Genomic DNA, 26,194 nt, shown 5'->3' with positions numbered 1-26,194 from the left:
AGCCTCGTTTTTCACATCAATCTTCCACATCTGATGTGTAAAACGATTTTCCTGCCATGCAGAATACTGCTCTGACTTCTTTAACAGTCCCCATGAGTCATTCTTTCTCTACTTAAGATGAAATAATTTTGTTTGCAATGCCTTATTGTATTGATTCAAGGATAGAAAAGGCTATGTCTATTTATAGCAGATTAAATATTTTAGCGGCAGCAAGTTCGCAGCAAGTTCACTATCAGGTTTCTAAGCTTTCTTTATGGTGTATTTCTACATTTGCTCGGGTGTTGGTTTTTTTTGCCCTACTGCCTGAACCTCTGGCCAAGAGCAAACTATTTTAACCGTGATAACTTCAATGGACAAGTACGTGAACTAATTACTCATCTTTTAAAATTCAAGCTCAAGTCTGCCAGTCTTCTTTTGCGTTAAAAAATTCATTTTTCGTTGTAAGCTGATTTCTGGTGTGCTGTTATCTGTAGTTTTCTAGTGACCAGTCATGTTTTCCAGGGCCGTTTCTAGGTGTTTTGCCACCCCAGGCGAGAATTGAAAAATGCCACCCCCTCTCTTTTACTTCGATCTCTCCTGCCCCCGTCATCCAGGCTAGAAGAATTATTCCATGTACCTGACGAACACTGTATAGGCAACAGACGCTACTACATACATTTCCTCTCTCAGCATCATTGTAGACGCACCAGCCAGAGCGAACCCTTCCCAGCTCTGGTAGAAGGTCGAATCATGCGAGATCTCCAGGGACACAGTTCTGCCCACCCTTTTCACCAATCACTACTCTCTAAGCCCTATTGGTTCAATGTCTCCATGTCTACCTTATTTTATTTATTAGGCCTGGCTAAACGCAGCAGCTTCGGAAAGGCCTATTGTAGCCAAGTCTACAAAATGTCCACAGAGTAGCCCAGAGGAACATTTCCCTCTCTCACCCTTTGCTACTGGATGTTTAATGTACCACTCCTGCTTCCATTGCAATGCAGGACGGATTATTGTACATCTAAAAAGCACAGGGAATGCTTGCACATTATATTCTTCATTTTATGTGTGCATTGCTTACAGAAAGAAAATCGTTTTGTGTTTTTCTGTGCATCAGGCTTCTTTGCTTTTTTTGTCAGGAAATGTGCGTGAGTCATACACACACATATTTTCAAAAACTTCTATCCACACAGCCCAGGAATCTAAAATATAATAGCATTGGCTAAACGAATAGGTCTGGCATTGCATGAAGCACAGGCACTTAAACATACAGTTTAAATATTTTGCACTCATACAGTTTAAATAATTTGCACATTAACATCAGTTCTATTGGCTTTGCCAAAGCTTGTGGCTCAGAGGCTCGCTATCTTCTTTTTATCTTTTTCGGATGCCTCCACACACGTCTTTAGTGCTAGTGTTAACGCGGGATTACTGGTTACTAGTTACCTTACCAAATCCCAACTACGTCGACTGGATCGTTGGTACCTGTCATTGAGTAAAAGGTAATCTAACAATAAGTCAATCAATTAAGAACTTACACCACTCTAAATGACCACTGACCAGGATTAAGTTTTAAAGGTTTAATATAAAGTCAAAGATAACTGAAGATACAAACTTCTCAAAATGAGATTCAAAAGATAAATTGGTATCACTATAAACATGAACTTCTTGAGTAGTCTAAGTCTGAAAAACAGAATAATAAGTACAAGCTCGAAAACCATAAGGGTTGCCAAAATGGATACAAGTTGCAACCTCAAAGTCATTACAGAAAAGGAAAATTAAGGTTAGTCTGTCCCTACACTATACTATGTGACATCCCTACTTAGCAAGATCTTTACCCCTCTAGGTGTCAGCCGTGGTGACTTCCTAAGAAGATCACGCACTTCTCTTTGTCTCTTCTCTGATAATGGGTCTCTCCTGATCAGCCTATCTACCTACCCATCCGCTTCCTTAGGCTCCCAAAATCATCTGCTCTGCTCTCCTCCCGGGTCTCTTTCCCTAATACCAAATCACATTTCTGATAGGAACGCCCCTTGGGACGCCCCTCACGTGGTACATCTTTGCGCGGTAAACTCCATGATGGTACTCTTGAAGACCCTCGTTAACGTTGACCTTGGTTCCCAGGCTTCTTCTCCAGTGCGCAGATACCCCCTGAAATTCCTGGAAACTCCTACAGGCCTGCGCAAGGCGCCACTGAACAAAGTCCCTTTCATTCGAGCTGATTAGGACCCTCGCACCTGCATACAGTTCGTCCTGCAGTGGGCCTCAAATTCCAGACTCCACCATATCTTTAGGTCGTAAAACACACTCCAAAGCTCTGTGCTGGACATCTCTCGACTTCTCCCCTAATGAGCACATAGCAGTTCAAACGATATGACATTATCAGTTCAGGCCTACTTGATTTACATGAAGCGGGTCCCTGCACTCTTAAAACATTGACTTGATTTAAGCAGCAACATTCTTAACTAGCATACGTTTCTAAAATAACACATCTATAAAGCATATACTTCAACCCTAAGTTCAATAATACATTTGGAAGAACCACGTCAACCTTATCTCACATTATTTTAGCAGCACGTTTAGGTTTGCTGTGAATTGCCCTGAGGCCTACACATTTACTGGATTTCAGAGTTACATTAAATTCTGACATGAGTCCTTTTAACATGAGAACGTGAGGTTTTCATATTCATTCCAACATTTCTACATTAATCTCACACAGTTATGATTATTGTTACACTACTTAAACATTCGAAACATTTCACTACTGAATATAGAACACTCTGTATATTTCACTCCTAGATATAAAACACTCGTGTGCAAAACATGTTTAAACTAACTATGTGCTTGTAAATATGGTACACTTATACATTTTTTCCCAAACTTGTGCTCTCTCAGTCCCCCCTTTGATGACCTTCAGGGGTCATCATCACCAAGACACCAAAAATGTAGAACCCTTCAAAGTGAAGTCATGGCAGTGCCACCTCTTTTCATAGTCTCCAATGCTTTCAAACTCTTGTATTGAGTGTCCTGCATCGCTGTCAACTCTTCCTCCTGTTTCCTCATAGTTCTCTGCAACCTATTTGCTCTATAACATTGATACAAACGCACCAATCCCCACAAAGTGATTACGCAAATCACAATTATGATGATGGGTTTCAGTATGTACCAAACGATACCCTTTCCTAAGTTGGCAAACCAACCTCCAACTTTACCCATTCCATGACCTACTTTCTCCCACACATTTACTTTTGCCAGATCCTCAATTTCGTAGTGTATGGCAGTGATGTTTCGTATATACTTCTCTAGAGGTTTTGAATTGTCTGGAATGTAAGTGCAGCATTCCTGGACCTTCAAAGCCTTACAGACTCCTCCCTCTTTAGCTAACAGAACGTCTAAAGCAAGTCGGTTCTGAAGAACCATTGCCCTAATCGATTGCATCTCCCCTTCTATCAGCATCAATGATCTTGCAGTACTGGCAGATAGCCTATCTACGACTGTAGCTAACCTCCTGATCTTAATGTCATTCAATATCAGTCCTAAGATAGGGAATGCAGCACCGAGTACATCTCCAACTACTTCTGCTGCACCCAGCCCTCTCTTCCACCTAGTTGGTATTTCTTTCTTTGTTGTTTCTAAATTCTCAACATGATATATTTTAGGGAAGACAACAGCCAGATAGCATGATCCGTACCAATTATCTGGTAACTTCACATAGGCATTTCTTCCACATACAAAATATACATTTGGAATTGCTTGCATCCTTTTCAAAAAATCCTTAGAGTAATATTCCAGTTGAAAGGCATGTTCACAATTGACTTGACCTACAAAAAAATTCTCATAATAGGAGTAACTCCTGTGAATGCACAGTTTCCCCCGTTTCTCCTTATCCAAAGCAATTGGACCAATACTACCTTTTCTTTGATGTGCCCTTTCCTCCTTGGTCCAATCTGTTTCCCATTGTCCTGATGCCTTCAAAATCTTCTGCCTCCTGTATCTAGTATCTACCTGTCCTATAAACTTTTTCTCAATTTCTGACACTTGACAAGTCAGATTGTTTCTTCGAGCATGTGAAGTATCTAACGTCCTCCATGGAATAAACCATTTGTGTAATCTGTCTTCGCTCTTGTAATAGTCCCACTTGTTCAAATGCTTGAAATTCGGGACCTCTGGCAATGTCGAGTCGAAATTCGAGAAATAATACTCAAATCCTTCTCGTCCATAAAATATGCTCAACAACAAACTGCACGTGATTCCATATGTCAACGGAAGATGATGGTATCTGATACCCTCCTCTACCGAAGCTGGTAATTGCATACAAACGTAGCAATTCTTCACTTCCATGGCATCAACGTATTCATAAAGCAATTTAGCATAAGCATTTGACCTGAAGTTTCCCTGTGACTCATCTATGTGTAACCTTTTTACTTCTGCATCTAACAACGCTTTGTCTTTATCATTGATGTTTCCCTTATCATTAATAATGGTAGTTTTCGGTGTTGACACTCCCTTGACTTCCTGTACTGTAGTTGCATCTCTCTCGTGTCCCACTATGTATGAGACCGTAACCACTAAAACTATCAAGGAAATCACTACTCCTAAAAGTGTGCCAACTATGCATTTTGTCCTGCGGTTCGGGTTGCCAGCCTCCATGTTCTCGAACAGTGTCGCTTTGGACGTTCTTCCTGCATCAACTTCTTCCTCTTTTCGAACAAAGTCTTTCTTTCTCGCAATGTCTCTCTTTTGAACACTTGGAAGCTTGACAATCTATTTCCGCAAAACAGTTCAAAGTCCAGTAAAAATATAGACAACCCTAGCCCTTCTCCATCCGCTAAAAGGAAACCCCTACCATTTTTCTTCTTCCACTCGGCGCTAGGTTATCTTGCAGCAATTTTACAATTTCTTTTCAAGAGTCTTATTTTCGTCTGAAGTTATGTATGGCTCAAGGAGGGACACTACGTCTTCATAAATGTCCATCCGAAGTAACATTCCCTCAGGTTCTGGGCAGTTCGTACCACAACATGGAAAGTCAACTGTTTCTAGGACTATTCTCCTTATTTCGCTTTGGACAAGTGGACGGACGAAATTGAGAGTTAACGTTTTTCCAATTTCTACTCCTGGTACTATCAGTTCTACATCCACTATTACAAAGGGGTCCGTTCTAATCAAGATCACTTTCTTCACCTTTCCAGTTCTGCGCCCCTTTGAAGACATTCGCAATATGGTATTAATCCACAACAATGAGCGCTCCAAGAATTTCTACTACTCGCTCAAGCATTTCCAAACGAAGAAGAGTTCCCTCCAATATTGGATATCGTGAACAGCAAACTGGAAACTCCACTGTCTCTAAAATCAATTTTCTTATTCCGCTCAGGAGAGGAGGATGAACGATGTTGAGTGTCAGCAACCTTTCGGTCTCCGCTCCTGGCAGTAGAAACCTTATTTGCACGGTGATGATCGGGTCAGTTCTGACCAGGTCCACTTCCCGGATCCTCCCGGTTCTGTGCCCCCCCGACATCTGCAACGAGGTAGGTCCAATCGGGAGTAGAGTATCTTCTACTAGGCACTCGCACCCTCCTTGATCTTCTAAGGCCTTTCTCGGTTCCCTCCTGAGTATCTTCTTCCTGATCCGAGTCTTCAGATATAGGGACAAGGGTTTCTTCCTGGGCCGACCTTAAACTTAGCCTTCTGTCTCTTCCCGGCCAAGTGGCAGCCTCACCTCTTGTTCTCCTATGTCTCGTCCTCACACTCGGTTCTTGATCACTCTGGTACTGATCTGTGTCTGTTTCGTATTCACTGCTGCTTTCCCCTTCAGTTGCGTCTTCAGTCTCACTGCCGTCCTGCCTTCGCTCTTCTTCTGAATCCGATGCGTTCCCAACTTCTTCCGACACCCCCTCAGCTGCCTCAATCCCTTCTTGCGACTCTTCTTCCACTTCCGGGCTTTCGTCTGGGATAGGAGCTGTTCCCTCTAAAGGTGCTGGAACTCTTCGAGTATGGGATGCATGGATCCAATTTGGCAGCCCCCCGCACTTCACCGCGGTGTTCGTTATCAGGATTACCTGAAAGGGCCCACGCCAGCGAACATCTAGGCAGTTCTTCCGGACGTGTTTTTTAACCAACACCCAGTCCCCTGGGTTCAGGTCATGACACAGGTTCCTCGATGCTGGAACTTCAACCGCATGCACCTGAAGGGACACAGAATGGATGGCGTCAGACAGTCCTTTACAATAATCCAAGATCAGATCATCTGTAATATTCAATAGGGCAGTAGTTGGAACTGTGGGAAGTCTCATGGCCCTCCCCATCAGAATCTCGTGGGGAGAGAGACCTGTCCTCCTGTCAGGGGTGCTGCGCATGCTCATGAGCACTAAAGGAAGAGCATCTGGCCAACTCAAAGATGTGGATGCCACTACTTTAGCCAATCTATTCTTCAATGTGCCATTCACTTGTTCCACAATTCCTGAAGCTTCTGGTCGATAACTACAATGCAGCTTTTGATCGATATTCAGTGTGGAGCATAACATCTTCACTTTTTCGCTGTTAAAATGTTTTCCTCTGTCCGATTCCAAAGAGGCAGGCACCCCGAAGCGCGGTATCAACTCCCTGAGCAACAATTTAGCCACTGTGAGTGTATCGCACCTACGTGTAGGGTACGCTTCAACCCATCTGGAAAATACGCATACAATCACCAACACATACCGAAGGCGATTGACTCTTGGCATTTCGATGAAATCTAGTTGCATTCTATTGAAAGGCCCCCCCGACCTCCCAATGTGACTCAGTGTGACTGGTGTTCGTTTGCCTACGTTCAGTTGTTGGCAAGTAACACATCGCTTACATACTGATTCTGCTGCTATTCTAAATTTAGGGCAATACCAAGTTTGCCTAAACACTCTCATCATAGCATCCCTTCCTAGATGTACTGGACCATGTATTTCTCTTGCCATGGGATTAGCTAATTCTTCAGGTAACACAGCTCTCCCATCTGCTGAAACCCAAAAATCCATTTCACTTCGCACACAACCTGCTGTTTCCCATGCCCTTTTCTCAGTTTCTGGTGCATTCTCCTGCATTACCCTCAAATCTTCCCAGGAATCCACGGTCTCTAACATCATGCTTAATTCTGTCCTTTCTTCTGCACCTTCTATTTCCACCTTGGAGAAAGAATAATTTTGTTCCGCACAATAACGTGCGACTTCATCAGCGTATCTGTTGCCTTGTGACACAAAATCTGTATTCTTAGTATGAGCTACACATTTCACTATTGCGATGTCAACTGGACCTTGTAATGCTTCTAACAACAGCCGCACAAATTCTCCATTTCGAATGGGCGAACCAGAGGAGGTCATGTAACCCCTCTGAGACCACAACTGCCCGAAATCGTGAACCACACCGAAACCATATTGGCTATCCGTGTAGATGGTGACTCTCTTTACGTTTCCTGCTATGCAGGCACGAGTTAGGGCAATAATTTCTGCTACCTGTGCGGAATGTACTCCTTCCAGGCAAGCGGCTTCCACAACTCCAGTAATGGTACAAACAGCATAAGCTGCTCTCAACCGACCAGTATCGTCTCTTAAACATGAGCCATCAACAAAATAAATTTCATCGGGGTCAGACAATGGCTCATCCACAATATCTGGTCTGGGTTTCGTGCATAGTTCAGTCACATCAAGGCAATCGTGGTCTTCACATCCTTCGCCTTCTATCACAGTAGGTAATGGCATCAAGGTAGCAGGATTCAAGACAGAGCATCTCCTGAGAGTCACGTTCTCTGCGGCAAGAATAACTTGCTCGTAGCGCGTGAGCCTACTATTGGTCAGATGCTGCGTCTTCGTCCTGGTCATTAACAATTCAACTGAATGTGGTACATACACCACCACTGGATGTCCCATCACAATACTTTCGCTCCTTTCAATGCTGACACCCGTTGCAGCAATGGATTTGAGACATCCGGGCAACGCTGCGGCTACTGGATCTAATGTAGCCGAAAAATATGCAACTGGTCTACGGGCATTTCCGTGGGTCTGTGCCAAGACTGACAAAGCACATCCCTCTCTCTCACAGCAATAGAGTGAAAATGATTTCTCGTAATCGGGCATTCCCAGAGCCGGAGCACGACATAAATCGTCTCTCAGCTGTAAAAACGCCACCAGACATTCTTCATCCCATGGTACCGGATCACTCACCTCCTTGTGCGTCAGTTTCTGTAAGGGCTTTGCTTTCAGTGAAAAGTTAACTATCCACTGTCGGCAATAACCCACCATTCCTACGAACATTCTAACTTCTCTCTGTGTTGTAGGCGCATTCATCTTCATTATCGCCTCAATCCTCTCTGGGGACACCTTACGTTTCCCTTTTTCTAACCGGTGCCCTAAATACTGTACTTCTGTCAGACAATACTGCAACTTGCTCGGAGATACCTTATGTCCATTTTCAGCTAAATGGTTCAGTAAGGCAATCGAGTCTACTTTGCAGGCTTCCTCTGTTTCTGACGCAACAAGTAGGCCATCTATGTACTGTACCAGAACCGAATTCTGTGGCAGTACTAGATTTTCAAGATTCTTCTTCAACAACTGATTGAAGATGGATGGGCTGTCTGTGAATCCTTGTGGGATTCGACACCATGTTAAAACGCGATCTTCCATTTTAAAAGCAAAAAGATACCTGCTCTCTTCATCCAATGGGATTGAAAAGAAAGCCTGGCAAAGATCTATCACTGTAAACCATTCTGCTTGACATGGTATTTGAAACAGTATCACTGAAGGATTCGGTACCACGGGACAACATGAAACAACTATGTTGTTAATCTTTCGTAAATCCTGTACTATCCTGAATTTCCCACTAGGTTTCTGCAAACCCATAATCGGGGAGTTACAAGGACTGCCCACGATTTCTTTCAGTATTCCCTGTTGTATCATTGACTCAATCACAGGCTTTATTCCTGCAATCGTTTCCTGTGACAATTTGTATTGAGGCGTTCTTGGAAACTCAGCATTTGGTTTTACCAGAATTTTTACCGGTTCTACCCCTTTAATCAATCCTATTTCCTCTCCGGTGAAATCCCATACCTCTGACGCCACTGCATCTCGTAGGTCTTGGGGAAGATCTTCTACAGTCAGAGTAGGATATAATTCTACACAGGATTTTGAATTGGCCACCTTAAAAGTAGCATCTTCGTCGGTAGTCTGTACCTCCACTCCTTGCGGGGTGCAGTATATGGTGCAATTCAATTTGCACAACAAATCCCTTCCTAACAGACATACCGGACTCGAGTCACAAACCACAAACTGATGTTCGTTCATGTGGTTTCCAATTTTCACAGACACTGGTTCTGTCAAGGGACTGGTCATTCTTTTATTTGCGACTCCTACCACCTGAATTGTTTCCCCTGACATTGGCAAGTCTGGAACCACCGCTGATCTCAGAGTCGAACGAGTAGCCCCAGTATCCACTAAGAACGTAGTGGGACACCCTGCCACTTCTGCCTCAACAAATGGCCCTCTCTGATCCACTTCTAAGACTGCCCCGAGGGTACAGTCCTCTTCACTGCTCACCCGTTGTCCTGTTAATGGATCAATGTAATAACACTTTTCTTCCTCGATAAACAGAGGCATTTGTTTAAAGACCTTTCCCCCAGTTGCTATCTTCGGTGGCTGTGGGAATTGGGCCCGTGGAGCCGAAGTCCCCCCTTTGGCCACCTTACTGCTTGGAACTGTCACCTTTTGCGTTGGGACTTCTTGGACCTGCTCTTCTACTTCTAGCTCTCCATTTTCAGGGTTAAAGGGACACTCGCGTCGCCAATGCCCCACCTGGTGACACTGATGACACTTTGTCGTTTTCTTTAAAGTGGCAAAGTCTATCCTAGGTCTCTGCCCTTCCTCATTGTCCTTATTCTGACCGTTTGGCTTCCGTCCCATCCCCTGCTTCTGCTGGCCACCCTTCCCGGCGGACTGCATTTGTACCACCATCAATTTCTCCTTTAGATTCTTGGCTTTAGAGTCTATTTCATCACTACAGTATCTGGCATAACGTAAAATCTAATCTAGTGGTTTGTTCTGCCAACAGATTAAATGTTGCTGAATCATCAAGCAAATGTCAGGTCTCAACCCCAAGACAAACTTTGACACAAATTGTCCTATATCTTTGGGATCCATTACATCAAGTCCACTGTATTGCTTGAATGTTTTCAACAACCTCTCATAAAACTCATGCACGGTCTCCTTCGGTTCTTGCCTCGTTCGATCTATCTTTACCCAATCTATATCCTGTGGTGGTACCTTATCTTTCAACCAAGCTATTACCCTTTCATACTTTCGCATGACAATCTCGGATGGTCCATTAGTTCGAACATCCCTCACTGGTTAAGCATTTGGCCATTCGACACTAGTCTTACACGGGGTCCACAGATCAGATGGGACCACGATGTCAAACAACGTGTTCAAATCAATCCACAATACTTTCGAGATTTTGACAAACCTCTCTACCTGCTTATACCACTCTACTGGATTGTCCCGCAACTTCGGAAATGAGTTGGTAAATGCAGCTAAGTCTCCTCTACTCCAGGGCACATGTACATAATTTCCGTTGGATATTTCTCGCAAAGGGAATGCCTCCATCTGCATTACCCTTCCCTCCGGGGTCATCACATTTGTACTTCGCCTAACCGTGCCCTTTTTCGACCACCTTTCTTCCCATTTGTCCAGTTCTCTCCACACTCTTATTCCAGATATCAGCTCTCTTATGTGTGTTTTTAATCCAGTAGTTCTCTTCTCATCGAGATCTTGATCTGAGTATTGTAACCTATGGTTACTCTGTAGTGCCCTTGTCCTAGATAAATCTACAGCATACCTGTCAGCCAAATTAGACAGTTTCTCGTGGCATGCTCTAGCTCTCCTAGTAGTATCCTTCGCTATGAACAGCAATTCGTCTTGTTCGTACAAATCGATCCTTTCTAAAGGCACCGTTCCTTCTATAATCTCGTCTAGATCGGATTTCAGACTGGAGACATCAAGCCTTTTAACCTTTATCGCAGCTTTCAGCACCTCTAGTCCAGATGTACCTTCCACATCCTTCCCGTCCCAGCTCCTAGCCCTACGCCTAGGCACTGGTGAGTTAAAGGGAGTCCTCCCCTCTTCCCATCTCTCTAGGTCCCATGCCTTTCCATCTTCTCGGGGTGGATGATGAAATACTTCCTTGTTTCTCATTTTTCCGCCTTCCCCGATCTGCCTGTTTTCTCTGGGTGCATAGTAAGGCATCCCATTGCTCCCCCTTTCCTCACTATTTCCCTGTGATTCTTGATTACTCGAAGCATGGCGGGACCTGTCACTGTTCTCCTTCCTCCAATGTTGGACGTCTTCCCCGAGTGTATGATGAAGGCACCTAAACCTATTCTGAAAAGCCCGTACCATTTCATCTCCCCCTTTCTCCCAGAGACGGGACATTTCCTCACACTCTACAATCCTAGTATTTTGTTCCGGCTGTTCTCCCTGATTTGTAGGACGTGCATCCCCTCTATTCTCTTGACTTTTGCCTTCCCGGCCCTGACTACTTTCGCTGGCCCCACAATGAGATACAGTCCCATTGCCCCTGGTTTCCCACTCTGGTTCCGTTCTTGTCCTGTTACTCGGGGATACTATGGACCCGTCCCATTCCCTCAAATCAGCTCTTAATTCTGAATAGGGTCTTGGCCGCGGTCCCCTTAGATCCATTGGTCCTCTCGGACCTCCCTGTTCTGAATTGGGACCGACAGTTGTGTCTAATGGGGTATTCCATGTTACCGATCCTGGCAATTGTTTCCATGCATTTGTCACATTATTCCTTCTTTCTATCTCAATCCTTTCTATATCCAATTGCCTTTGTTGTTCCTCTCTATCTCTCTCAGGGTTATAGATCGAAACTATGGGTCCTATGGTAACAGGCACCTGAAGAGCATCTGGCAATCCCACAGACTCAGCCCTTTCGGTGGTTGGCGTTTTCTGCACCACAAACCTTCCCACTACACTCTGTACAGTGTTGTTTTGAGGTATTTCTCCGCTTTTGATAGGTGTCCATTCCGATATAGGGAGTGGTGTATACCCCTCTATGGCATTCCCATCTTCCCTTGCGAGCCCTCTATCTTCTATCTCCCCCACTCTCGGAGGCGGTCTATCCATTAACAATCTGTTTATCAGATTGTCCTCCGACTCGCTTTCCTCGTCTTCTTCCATGAGGTTTCCTCCTCCTCCTGCCACCTCCCTCATCGGATACATTTTTTCCACCTCAATAGCCTGTACCCTCCAACGCTTTTCCTCCTCATCCCATTTGGAATCTCGCACTGCCCTTACCGATCGCGTCAGCCTTTGTTGACGCCTGTTCAAATTTCGGTCGTGTGCAGCCTTAATCCATGCATTAAGGGCCTCAAACTGTGTTGGTCTAGGTGAGGGTTTCAATGAGGACATGGTTGCTTTTAGCCGATGTAACACCTCTAACTTAAACGTCCCGTACTTCGGGAACTGCATTTCCTCATTCCCTTCCGTAAGCTTATTCCAAGCCCCAATCCATAATATGGTATGCAGCCCCACATTCGTTGCCATATAATGAGCTGGCGTACCCTCCGGCGGAGCCTCTTCCCCATAATAATGTTCACTTCGTTTACGTTTAAAAATCCCTTTCAAACACTTAAAACACTTCATGATTTCTCTTTTCTCCGCGTTTGTTTACTTCCTGATGACACTCCACCAATCTCAGCGCCGTTCTCACTAACTGGCCTATCCGTACGCGACTTTCCTCCGACGTCACTCTAGCCGCCCAACCAGAGCGCGGCTCTAGCTAACGTCACACCAACCGCTCAATCACAGCGCGGCTCTAGCCGACGTCACCCGTCCCCCTTCGCAGCAGTTCCCCTCCTTTCTCAGCTCGTCTCCTCGGTCATGCACGCGTCCCATTCATACTCTGAAAAATGATTACTTCCGTCCAAGCGATCACCTTCCTTGACTGTACGCCCACAGTCTTTCTGTAGTTGTCACCTTAACTTGGCGAAATATCTTTCCGTTTACTTCCAGACAATCGCCTTCTCCGATAGGTTACTCACACACAGTAACTTTCGACCAGCGTCCGTTACTCATACACTCACTCTTACACTCCCCCTATCTTGGATCCACGGCGGTCAATGGTACCTCGTGACCTCCGTACTATGGTCGACAACTACCCTGGATGTTCGATACACCCAAAACCACTTAAGCTCTGGCCTGAACTTAAGATTTCACCAGTTCACCCGTTTACCAGGTTACCAGTTTACCAGGTTGCGCGCGCTCACAACCTTCTCTCATTCACACTACAGGCATTCAACTCCGCAAGACATTACAATACAAATACAACACAAAACACCGCAATCTGTTCACGCATGACCCTTGTTATACTCACTCTTCTCCGATACTGCTGCTTTTCTCGCACCGTCTGCACCTTTCGGCACACGATTCTTCCGCTGCTCGTCCCTCGACGTCTCGGGCCTTGGGGTAAACTAACCTCTCTAGATTACCTTCCTCAAGAAGATAACCATCCTCACTCTGCTACCAACTGTTAAAGCGGGATTACTGGTTACTAGTTACCTTACCAAATCCCAACTACGTCGACTGGATCGTTGGTACCTGTCATTGAGTAAAAGGTAATCTAACAATAAGTCAATCAATTAAGAACTTACACCACTCTAAATGACCACTGACCAGGATTAAGTTTTAAAGGTTTAATATAAAGTCAAAGATAACTGAAGATACAAACTTCTCAAAATGAGATTCAAAAGATAAATTGGTATCACTATAAACATGAACTTCTTGAGTAGTCTAAGTCTGAAAAACAGAATAATAAGTACAAGCTCGAAAACCATAAGGGTTGCCAAAATGGATACAAGTTGCAAACTCAAAGTCATTACAGAAAAGGAAAATTAAGGTTAGTCTGTCCCTACACTATACTATGTGACATCCCTACTTAGCAAGATCTTTACCCCTCTAGGTGTCAGCCGTGGTGACTTCCTAAGAAGATCACGCACTTCTCTTTGTCTCTTCTCTGATAATGGGTCTCTCCTGATCAGCCTATCTACCTACCCATCCGCTTCCTTAGGCTCCCAAAATCATCTGCTCTGCTCTCCTCCCGGGTCTCTTTCCCTAATACCAAATCACATTTCTGATAGGAACGCCCCTTGGGACGCCCCTCACGTGGTACATCTTTGCGCGGTAAACTCCATGATGGTACTCTTGAAGACCCTCGTTAACGTTGACCTTGGTTCCCAGGCTTCTTCTCCAGTGCGCAGATACCCCCTGAAATTCCTGGAAACTCCTACAGGCCTGCGCAAGGCGCCACTGAACAAAGTCCCTTTCATTCGAGCTGATTAGGACCCTCGCACCTGCATACAGTTCGTCCTGCAGTGGGCCTCAAATTCCAGACTCCACCATATCTTTAGGTCGTAAAACACACTCCAAAGCTCTGTGCTGGACATCTCTCGACTTCTCCCCTAACGAGCACATAGCAGTTCAAACGATATGACATTATCAGTTCAGGCCTACTTGATTTACATGAAGCGGGTCCCTGCACTCTTAAAACATTGACTTGATTTAAGCAGCAACATTCTTAACTAGCATACGTTTCTAAAATAAAACATCTATAAAGCATATACTTCAACCCTAAGTTCAATAATACATTTGGAAGAACCACGTCAACCTTATCTCACATTATTTTAGCAGCACGTTTAGGTTTGCTGTGAATTGCCCTGAGGCCTACACATTTACTGGATTTCAGAGTTACATTAAATTCTGACATGAGTCCTTTTAACATGAGAACGTGAGGTTTTCATATTCATTCCAACATTTCTACATTAATCTCACACAGTTATGATTATTGTTACACTACTTAAACATTCGAAACATTTCACTACTGAATATAGAACACTCTGTATATTTCACTCCTAGATATAAAACACTCGTGTGCAAAACATGTTTAAACTAACTATGTGCTTGTAAATATGGTACACTTATACATTTTTTCCCAAACTTGTGCTCTCTCACTAGCTAGGAGCAGCTTCGCCTGATTGCCTCCATGTTTCCATTCCTGGCTTTTGTTTTACAAATGATAATCAGCTGCATTAGTCTAGCTGGTTTAATTCAAGAAATCAACTCCCAAAATACACGGATTGTAGGAATCAAAGCCCGGGCATGGAGACAATGTGTCCTTGCAGCATAATATGGTGTGTTAACACTGGCTCTGAATGTAGAATGCATCATTGCACTGATCTCAAATGTTATTGTAGCCTTGGGTTACATACTCATTTCAAGGGTTTGAATAGCACTGGCTTGTGAGAGGGACCACTTCGTAGCGCTGAAATGAAATCCCATTGCCTAGTAACGCCAATTGCTGCTGAATGGTCATCAGATGGTAAAGCATGGGCGAAAGGTGTTAAGTTGCCACAATGAGAGGTACATCTTGGGGTAAACAAGCGCACATGTAGGCATGTAGAAATGGCCCCGGGCTTACGTCAAAGCATGAGATTATCAGGTAGAAGGGTAAAGACGGAGAAAAGACTGGCCAGAGACGGATGTATGTCAGTACAATGCGATCTTTTAGATCGTGGTACTTAACACCGCGGTTATTACAACGCAAGTCATTACAACGACTTGCATTGGAGGGCGCGGATTGAGGATTATTATAATTTTATATTCCAACACCAGTCCACGTAACAGTAGGGAAGGCGTTGGAATATAAAATTACAATATTCCTTAACCAACAGCGCCATCCAGCTCAAGTCGTAGTAACGACTTGCGTTGTAATGGCAGCGTGGTAAAGGTCGTGCGGTGTAAACACCGCGTTGTAAACGACGTTTACCACCAGAGACAGCCTGCTTCAAAGATAGAGGGCGTCTAAGTGGCATATGCTACGCCGTTTTAGAAGCTGGTATTAATTAACTACTAAAATAGTGTTTGTACCAATTAAAACTGTTCAGTCCCAATCGCCGTTTGCCACTGTAAAACATTCTGTATATCTGATCTCACTTTTATTAGATTGTGATTTATTTGAGTTGGGCTGTCAGCTTGAGCCTCTAATGAGCTGACATTTACCAGTCACCACCCTGTCCACCTACCAGAAGCCCCAGGTACCTCCGTTTACCTCATGTGCAAGCACAGGTGCTTATGCCAGCTCCCTAAAACTCTCATTCAAAAATCAACTAAATATTCCACAGGAAGCCTATCATTCATTGAAGGGACCCAGCCTTGCCCACATGCACAGTGGTGGTGGGAATCTATCACCTCACAGACTGGAGCCAAGGCCTACCGCCTGGACATGGGGCCGCAGCCGCCAATCCCAATGCCCGCCATTTTAGGATTTTTGGGTTAGGGCCTGCTGCTGCAACAAACAAACAAAACCCATACCAACATCCATATCCCTCACAGTTGTGTGCCCGTCTCCGGGGCCGTGAGGACCGAGACAAGCTCATAGACTCACTCACAGGCCTCTTTTAAAATTACAAGTAAGGACTCATTACAAATATTTTGCACGTTCGCAGTCGCACGCAGCAGGCCTGCATAATGATGTTCTAACTTCTTACTCACCTGTGCTCGGGTGAAACAGTCACATCCACGCGCAAGTCCGCTCTAGCAGAACAGACCCCAGAATCGGATGTCCAGTTTGCAGGCTCCGAGGCTCGTGGTGCACTGCTGGCCTCAATTCTATTTCAAGGAACAAAGGTCCTAAGCAAATAATTATGTACACAAAATAATTAGAATATAACCAACAATGGGTTACTCTAGCCACCCAGTGTCCAGCCGGACAATAGAGTTTTATTTTTACAATGGAGAAAATAAAGTCAATATATATATATATATATATAATCTTTATTAACTGTGCGATTAATTAAAATCTTTACAGTATAAAACACATGAAGGTCCCCCTCGAAGCGCCCTTCCCCAATAAAACCCTCTGTACAACTTTAAAATATCATAACGAGTATTTTCACTACTTTATGTCCATTAAAACTTCTATTAAAAAAAAAAAAAAAAGGAATACAAAAAAAAAAAACAATTATTTTTGGTTTGGTCCTTGTCTTCCCACCTTTGAGAATTTAGAGCTTGTGTGGGAGCTCGGCGTGGTTATTCTCGGCACAATCCCAGCTGACAGTCGGAGTGTTCTTCATGAGGCCCTAAACCAACCCTGCTTTGATTTTTGAGTCCGGTGAATCCACTTACTTTACAAGCTAAATTAACCATCAGCTAGTATGGTTGGGGATTCCAGATGGTACTCCTTACACAATATCAGGACCCTGTGGGCTCTGTGGCCTTTTGGTGGAGTTCAAGTGCCATCCTGACTTGGTGGATGAACTTGCCGACCGTAGCTAGGAGGCAGGTCGTAGTTACCGAGAAGCACCAGTCCGAGGCCTCTCTACAAGTTCTGTAGCCTAGGTTCCGCAGGGCCGGGCGCAGCAGACGATGTCGATCGCTGTCCAGCTTGGTTCAGCAGCACAGAAGATGCAACCAGGATTCTCTGCGGTAGCTGCATAGCCGGCAGGTAGCCGGCAGGCGATGGCACCATCCGTGCGTGACCATTTTGGGTTGAAGTCCACATTCCTGAGGGCCAGGAGGCACAGATGCAGAATTTTCTTCCTCGCTTGAATTGATAGCGAGTCTTGCAAGTATGGTTGAGGTTTGCCTGGGATGTAAGACTTATCCAGGGCCAGAGTTAATGAGTTGTGCCGAAGTGATGAGCAATCAAGCTCAAATGAGATGATCTGGACTTGGCGCTTTACGGCTTGGGCCCAGGCTGAATAGGGAATTTCAGGGAGGGGTAAGCTCTTGCCCTCGATATTCAGTGAGGCAATACCTTTTTGCACCATAGCGTGCCATGGGGTACCCGCTTGTCCAAAAATTATTTTTAGAAAGTGTTTAAGGTTGTTTTCGGGCGCTTTCAGCACTCTGATGTAATATTTTAACAAGTCCTCCTGTAGTGTCAGTTCTGGGCGTTTCAAGCCTATTTCTAGCCTTAGCCTGTTATTCCTTGCCTGTTTTGGGGCATGTAGCACAAGTTTATACGCTTTCACCTGGGCCGCGTTGATCTTTTTCTCAAATGCTCCTGGATAGGCTATGTGGCCGTACGTAATAGAGGGGATAAGTTTTGCCCTGAGTACGGTCAGCATAGGTTCTACTGAGGGGCTGGTTAGGTGGTGGCTTAAACGTCTCAGGGACAGAATTATTTTATCGATTCTAGGTTTTAACTCCTTTAGATGTTTGACTGCTGTGGCCCTCTCTGACACCCAGACACCCAGATAATTATAGGAAGGGGCTGTGCTGATTCTGTGCTCTCCCAAGGACCATGTTGCTTGTTTTTTGTGGTGGTATTTGCTGAAGATTACTATCTTTGTCTTGCTCTCGTTGATCCGAAGGCTATTTTCCTTATTGTATGTTGCCAGACTATTTAAAGCTCTTTGGAGCCCCACCCTAGTGTGGTCCATGACCACCGTGTCGTCTGCGTACTGAAGGGTACCCAGGGCCAGCTTCCCCAGTCTTGGGGGTACTAAGTTTGCATCTTTCAAAGCTAGCCCCATGTCTGCTGTGTACAAGTTAAAAAGTAGGGGGGCCAACACGCACCCCTACTTAAGTCCGGAGTTGGTGTTGATTCTTGCAGTTGTAATTGTTGGACTTAATTTCACCTGGACCCATGTCCCCTCATAAAGAGCTTTTATGGCTTAGAGCAGAATTTGATGAAGCCCTCATGTCTCAAGCTTTGCCCATAGCCGACTCCTATTTACTCGAGAAAATAAAGTCAGAAATACTTTGAACAGCATAAATAGTGAGGCACAAGCCTGTACCTTTAAAGAACCGGGAAGTGTGGGGGAATGGGGCAACAATACAGACAATCGAACCAAAAACAGAAATACAGGCAAAGACTTTGAGCTTTGGCCACCTGCATTCAGTTTTAAATAACAGCAAGTTTTGACCAAAAATAGATACCACAACAGTTAAGCACAATGGACATTTGTGGTTCTATTTAGAAATGTCGACGTTTCGATCCCTTGTTCATGGTAAACTGGGATCATCATCAGGACTAGAAAATAACATTTGCCTGTTTCAGAACATGTTTGTGCCTGTCAGGAGAAAAACAAGGAGAAAAAAAGAAGAAATATGGCCTATAAGAAACAATGACAAACATTTGACAAAAAGGTTACAATAGTACAGCGAGTTTAAGGCATAAACACATCTAATTCTCTATCAGACATTCATGGGCAAGCAAGGATGAATGGTGTGTGGCGTCCGGGATTGGAACTCACGGTACTGATTGTGACTAATAACAGCGTGGAGCCGGATGTGCCGCAGGATGTGTGGTGTGAAGCGAAATGGAGGCGCCAAGAGTCTAAGGCCCGTTGGCTTAGGTCGCAAAGGGATCTTAAGTAGGGATGGCTAGGCACGAGTGGTGATGACTAATTGAAAGTGTTGGGCTCGGCGAAAAAGGATTGTGGTAAACAGGCACACGGGTGAGAGTTACCGAGTGTGATAATCTATGTGCCTAATAGGCGTTATTGAGACCGCAGCAATGTGAATGCCTTTTCAGGCGTACGATGGTGCCGCAGTGAGTGTGGCGAGACGTAACCATAACGCGCTCACCAGTCGGCAGAAGTATCAAAAATTGAGTTTGTGAATTCGAAATAGCCTGAATAAGATCGCCACAGCTGAAAAGGGAAATTAAATTATAATTAAAAGAGTCATCCAGGGCGTGGCTGTGAAAGAAAGTGAGCCGCAGTGAACCGGCGCATGGGAGTGCATACCTCTGTAAGTAGCGATAACAACGTGAATGGTTGTCCTGGAGGTAATGGAGGGAGAGGGCGGCCGCCGCTCTCCTCAGTACGCTCCTGTATCCAAGGTTGGGGATTGTTTGAGTGCCGTACCGGATTAGGTATAGGGCTTGCTCCTGAAAGTGAAGCAAGTGAGCGGATAAGTCTTTTAAAATAATAAGAGGAAACTGGACAGATAGGGGCCGTGCACGGGCTGGGATTAGGGCTTACCTTAGGGTTGCGTGATAGCTGAAATCAGGAGACAGCAGCGATGTGCAGTTAGGTTCCTGGCGTGATAGCAGGTACTCGAGAGTGTTCAGAGAGCACTGATTCAAGTAGGGCTAAACAGGGCGCCATTTTGGATGAGTCAGATGGTCGGGAAAAAGAGAGGAAGGACTATCAGACTATCAGGCACTCGATGTGTACTGGGGCAGCCATATTGGAATGGTGTGAATAAGTGAAGGGTCGTGGAGCAGGCGTTATACTGGTGAAGTGCCTGGCGCGTGATTTGAACTCTCATTATTGTGTCTCACATTTGGACAGTGTACCTTGATCATTACATTTAGAGAAGCAATTGCGGAAGCAATAGATATGGTAACAGTCTGGGTGACAAATAACAGAAACCAATGTACATAAATTTACAAAATTAAAAGACGTAAATGAAATGGTGATCTGAACTAGTAAACACCTTTTGTTGAGCGATTTTGCCAGAAACTGATTAAAAAGTCAGGAGTAAGAGTCTTAATGTTTTGAAATACTTATAGCAACGTGGCTCAATCTTCGTTTCGGTTCAAGCAATTTCTGATTGAGTCAAAAAGGATTATGCATTTTAGTTCCTCACGGTTCAGTAGTTGCACTATATTGCCTCCTCTTTGTGGCAATTTGAGTGCTTTCAAGACTGTCCACCGGATATCGTCTTCATTGTGGTTGGCATCCGTGAAGTGCTCGACCAGTGGAGCGTTGGGCGTTTTGCACCTGATTCGACTTCTATGTTGCCCAATTCTGGTTTTCACCTTCTGCGTGGTTTGACCAATATAAACTTTGAGACAGGGACAATGAATTAAGTAGATCACATTGCAGGTGTTACAATTAGTGAATGTATGGCAGTTAACAGTGATGTTATTGAAAGTGACACTTTTTCCTTCAATGGTGAATGGAGAAACATTACAACAGCCGCATTTTACATGTCCCACCATAGGTGCTAATCCCCAGACAGAGTCGAGTGTGGTATTGGGTTCAGTATTGGGTAGGGCTGCTCTAACCAGATGGTCTTTCAAATTCCTGCTAAAATCGAAGACATGCTCAGTGACAACAATTTCTACAGTAAAATCACTAGAGATCCTACTGCCAAAACTAGAAATAAAATCCATAAATTGACATCTAAAGCATTGCAAAATGGAGACATTTGTAGAAAGGAGTATGAATATCTCAATATAGATAATCCTAGGATGGCTAGCATGTATGGCACCCCCAAGGTGCACAAAAATGAATTCGACCCTCCCTTCCGACCTATTGTGACCACTATTGGCAGCGTAACGGAACCAATATCAAAATATCTTGACGCAATCTTGCGCCCGTATATTTCAGAGATACCAGGATATATACAGGACACCCGTCATATCATTAACCAACTTGAAGGCACAGCATTTAATGCTCAAAGGCAATGGATTGTGACACTTGATGTCGGGAGTCTTTACTCTAACATTCCTTGCCTAGGCGCAATAACTGCTACTAAATGGTTCATTGAAACACACAATATAGACTGTAACATCAATTTCATCTTGGATTGTCTCAAAATTGTCCTAGAAGAAAACGTATTCGAATTCAGAGGCACCCTCTATAGACAAACAAAGGGGGTGAGTATGGGTGCGGCCTGCGCCCCTACAATCGCAAATATTTATGTGGCACATTTCGAAAAATGCAATATTTTCAATGAAATGGCCCCATTTTTCAAATCTGTGTTTTATTGGTCACGCTATATTGACGACGTCATTTTTATATGGGATGACACAGAAGATACCCTAAATGAATTTATCCTTTGGCTCTATGCCTGTTATACAAATTTAAAATTTACTGCACACATAAGTAATACAGAGATGGAATTTCTGGACATCACTGTAAAACATGACCAAGGCCAACTGTTTATGGACCTCTATGTAAAACCTACGGCACGTAACACTATCCTTCATTATGATAGTTTCCATCCGGCCACACAAAAAAACAGTATCCCCTTCAGCCAATTTTTACGGTTAAGGAGAAACTGTACTAGATTGAAGGATTATGACGAGAGAGCAACAGTAATGAGTAAAAAATTCAAAGAACGCTGTTATCCACATCGATTAGTGCGAGAGTCCTTCAAAAGGGCCAGGTATTATGACCGCCAACATCTGTTACATGGTACAAGATCGAAGCAAGAGACAAACATGGTGTTTGTCTCCAGACACTCCCTTTTGAACAATCAAGTACGCCAAATATTATATGCGAATTGGTATATTTTGAATGTAAACAGAACAGATCAAGAAAAATTGCCGAAACCGCTTTTTGCATATTGGAAAAACAAAAACATCAAGGATCTGGTGGTTAGATCTCGCATGCCCATATCTGTAGATTGCACCCAAAGAAACATAACCAATCTTAATCCTGTAGTTGGTAACTATAAATGTGGATCATGCAAAGTTTGCCCTCAGGCTATTAAAACAAATGAACTGATGCAAAATGGAGTTAAAATACAGATCAAGGGCATGTCTAACTGTAAAACGAAAAACATCGTCTATTTACTAGTATGCCCTTGCAATTTGGGTTATGTCGGTGAGTCATCAAGGTCCCTTTGCACCAGGGTGACAGAACATAAATCTGCAATAAGGATACAAAAAATTAATGCACCTATGGTAACCCACTATGTGGAATGTAACCATAAACCAGAAGATATCTGATGGATAATTCTAGAAAGAATTGAGGTAAGAGATGGTCTATGTTCTGATAAGGTCCACAAAAAACGTGAAGTTTTTTGGATCTTCTCTCTAGATACTGTTGATAGGGGGCTAACTTTGGACATTCCATGGGAGCAGGCTATCATATGAAATACAAATACAGAGCTACTCATGCTGTTGTTAACTTTATACTGTAGTCCCTATAATGATGACATCTTGTTCTATTACATTATTGGATATAGTTTATTTGAGAACATCGGAAGTAGCATCCTCCTTTTAGTTCTATAAATATCTATATATTTTTTCAATAACTATAATGTTATGGACTAATATTATCCACCGATCAGATTTCCGATATATACAGTGGCTCCTTTTGATGGTTATTATCCTATCTACATTAATAAAGTCCCCAGCAGCGAGTATAATCGGAGGTTACCACCTTGGTCCAAAGTATGTGCTATTAAAATCGTGACTCATGTAGTTTTTTCAAATAATATCTAATAAAACATTAGGCATCATCCCTATTAGATATCAATGCGGAAAATAAATAAATCGTATATGTATTTTCAAAGTTAAGAAACTTATCGGCTAGTCTGTTTTCTTTCTCTATGCCCATAAACCGCATAGTGACTCAAACTCAAAGATCGAGGTTATCCAAAGCGGATAGTCAAAAACGCCTCCAAAAGGGCATGGTACTGTCCACGCGACGTCCTGCTGACCCCCAAACCCAAAACGGATCTGGAAAGGATAGCTTGCGTTACCACCTTCTCGCCAGTATCTAACCAAGCCCGCAAAATGATAATAAAGCACTGGCCAATCATCAATGCAGGTAACCTCAGTATTGAAAAACCTGTGTTCGCATTCCGTAAGAGCAGGAATTTGAAAGACCATCTGGTTAGAGCAGCCCTACCCAATACTGAACCCAATACCACACTCGACTCTGTCTGAGGATTAGCACCTATGGTGGGACATGTAAAATGCGGCTGTTGTAATGTTTCTCCATTCACCATTGAAGGAAAAAGTGTCACTTTCAATAACATCACTGTTAACTGCCGTATATTCACTAATTGTAACACCTGCAATGTGATCTACTTAATTCATTGTCCCTGTCTCAAAGTTTATATTGGTCAAACCACGCAGAAGGTGAAAACCAGAATTGGGCAACATAGAAGTCGAATCAGGTGCAAAACGCCCAATGCTCCACTGGTCGAGCACTTCACGGATGCCAACCACAATGAAGACGATATCCTTTTTGACTCAATCAGAAATGGCTTGAAGCAAAACGAAGATTGGGCCACGTTGCTATAAGTATTTCAAAACATTAAGACTCTTACTCCTGACTTTTTAATCCGTTTCTGGCAAAATCGCCCAACAAAAGGTGTTCACTAGTTCAGATCTCCATTTCATTTATGCCTTTTAATTTTGTAAATTTATGTACATTGGTTTCTGTTATTTGTCACCCAGACTGTTACCATATCTATTGCTTCCGCAATTGCTTCTCTAAATGTAATGATCAAGGTACACTGTCCAAATGTGAGACACATTAATGAGAGTTCAAATCACGCGCCAGGCACTTCACCAGTATCACCCCTGCTCAACGACCCTTCACTTATTCACACCATTCCAATATGGCTGCCCCAGTACACATAGAGTGCCTGATAGTCCTTCCTCTCTTTTTCCCGACCATGTGACTCATCCAAAATGGCGCCCTGTTTGGCCCTACTTGAATCAGTGCTCTCTGAACACTCTCGAGTACCTGCTATCACGCCAGGAACCTAACGGCACATCGCTGCTGTCTCCTGATTCCAGCTATCACGCAACCCTAAGGTAAGCCCTAATACCAGCCCGTGCACGGCCCCTATCTGTCCAGTTTCCTCTTATTATTTTAAGAGACTTATCCGCTCACTTACTTCACTTTCAGGAGCAAGCCCTATACCTAATCCGGTACGGCACTCAAACAATCCCCAACCTTGGATACAGGAGCGTACTGAGTAAAGCGGCGGCCGCCCTCTCCCTCCATTACCTCCAGGACAACCATTCATGTTGTTATCGCTACTTACAGATGTATGCACTACCTTGCGCCGGTTCACTGCGGCTCACTTTCTTTCACAGCCACGCCCTGGATGACTCTTTTAATTTTAATTTTAATTTAATTTCCCTTTTCAGCTGTGGCAATCTTATTCCGGCTATTTCGAATTCACAAACTCAATTTTTGATACTTCTGCCGACTGGTAAGCGTGTTATGGTTACGTCTCGCCACACTCACTGTGGCACCATCGTACGCCTGAAAAGGCATTCATATTGCTGTGGCCCACAGTATAATCCTGGTTATTTCTGAAATTGTGGCAAATATAGCAACTGTGAGAGCTTTGTAGGAATGTATAAACAAGACAATACCTTCTTTGTTGAGAGGACCAGCGAAAGTATTGCATAATTTTTAAAGATTATCATCCTCGGTAACTCTCACCCATGTGCCTGTTTACCACAATCCTTTTTCGCCGAGCCCAACACTTTCAATTAGTCATCACCACTCGTGCCTAGCCATCCCTACTTAACCGCATGCGCGCTAGCGGTTTTCCCGCTGTACGCGGCGGTTTTGAAATGACCGCGTTACATGACGAGCTCAGCTCGTCATGAGCGCACGGCTGGTTACGCTCATGACGAGCTGAGCTCGTCATGAGCGCGGAAGGGGTTAAGATCCCTTTGCGACCTAAGCCAACGGGCCTTAGACGCTTGACGCCTCCATTTCGCTTCACACCACACATCCTGCGGCACATCCGGCTCCACGCCGTTATTAGTCACAATCAGTACAGTGTGTTCCAATCCCGGACTCCACACACCATTCATCCATGCTTGCCCACGGATGTCTGATAGAGAATTAGATGTGTTTATGCCTTAAACTCGCTGCCCTACTGTAACCTTTTTGTCAAATGTTTTTCATTGTTTCTTATAGGCCATATTTCTTCTTTTTTTCTCCTTGTTTTTCTCCTGACAGGCACAAACATGTTCTGAACCAGGAAAATGTTATTTTCCAGTCCTGATGATGATCCCTGTTTACCATGAGCAAGGGATCGAAACATCGACATTTCTAAATAGAACCACAAATGTCCATTGTGCTTAACTGTTGTGGTATCTATTTTTGGTCAAAACTTGCTGTTATTTAAAATTGAATGCAGGTGGCCAAAGCTCAAAGTCTTTGCCTGTATTTCTGTTTTTGGTTCGATTGTCTGTATTGTTACCCCATTCCCCCACACTTCCCGGTTCTTAAAAGGTACAGGCTTGTGCCTCACTATTTATGCTGTTCAAAGTATTTCTGACTTTATTTTCTCCATTGTAAAAATAAAACTCCATTGTCCGGCTGGACACTGGATGGCTAGAGTAACCCATCGTTGGTTATATTCTAATTATTTTGTGTACATTATTATTTGCTTAGGACCTGTGTCCCTTGAAATAGAATTGTTACCCGTGGTCCTCGGCCATTATTTAGGGTCCCCCTTGTCTGTTT

The 26,194-nt window shown here is 43.9% G+C and overlaps 1 long non-coding RNA gene across 3 annotated transcripts in view; it reads left to right on the top strand.

The window, feature by feature from the left end:
* Positions 1 to 26,194, top strand: part of LOC144825264 (uncharacterized) — a 484,671-nt gene that overhangs the window by 445,579 nt on the left and 12,898 nt on the right. The window lies entirely within an intron of this gene.

Source organism: Lissotriton helveticus, chromosome 3_1, assembly GCF_964261635.1.
Source record: "Lissotriton helveticus chromosome 3_1, aLisHel1.1, whole genome shotgun sequence".
NCBI lineage: Eukaryota > Metazoa > Chordata > Amphibia > Caudata > Salamandridae > Lissotriton > Lissotriton helveticus.
Note: the sequence above shows the minus strand (reverse complement) of the source record. Positions and strands in the feature narration are given on the sequence as shown.